The following is a 599-nucleotide window of genomic DNA, read 5'->3' as shown; positions in this document are numbered from 1 at the left end:
AAGACAGGGTCTCACGCAACCTCCAACTTAAAAGTGTATCTAAGGTTGACCTTGAGTTTATGACTCTGCTTCCATCTCTCCAGTGCTGTGACAGCAGATTTTCCACCACACTTCTACCAACCGAGCTACATGCCCAAGCTGGAATTTTTCGTTTTTAATAAAAGAAAATCCAGCTAGTAGCACCACACAGTGTCTCTCCAGTACGCTGCCCCGCAAACAAGAATATTTGAAGAATTTAAAAAAAAAAACAAAAACAAAAACAAAACCCAAAAGACTCTTAGTGTGTTCTAAGTAATGGCAATGAGTCCCTAGTCTCTACTCTCAGCTCTGGTGCAGTACTGGAGCGCACTGGCTTGGGTGACTTCCAACCTGCCGCTGCACGGGGGAGGCTCGTGGGCTTTAGGTACAAAGTTCGAAGGCTAAGCTTGCGCTCCAGGCTCCCTGGATGATTCCCACTGCTCGACAGCGAGTGAGGAAGACACCAGAAATGGCACAGAGAGAGGGCAATCCACCTTCTGGGGTCAGGGTTCAACACACACACAGACACACACACACACAGACACACACACACACAGACACACACACACACAGACACACAC

The sequence above is a fragment of the Mastomys coucha genome, unplaced genomic scaffold (assembly GCF_008632895.1).
Source record: "Mastomys coucha isolate ucsf_1 unplaced genomic scaffold, UCSF_Mcou_1 pScaffold16, whole genome shotgun sequence".
NCBI classification, from domain to species: domain Eukaryota; kingdom Metazoa; phylum Chordata; class Mammalia; order Rodentia; family Muridae; genus Mastomys; species Mastomys coucha.
Note: the sequence above shows the minus strand (reverse complement) of the source record.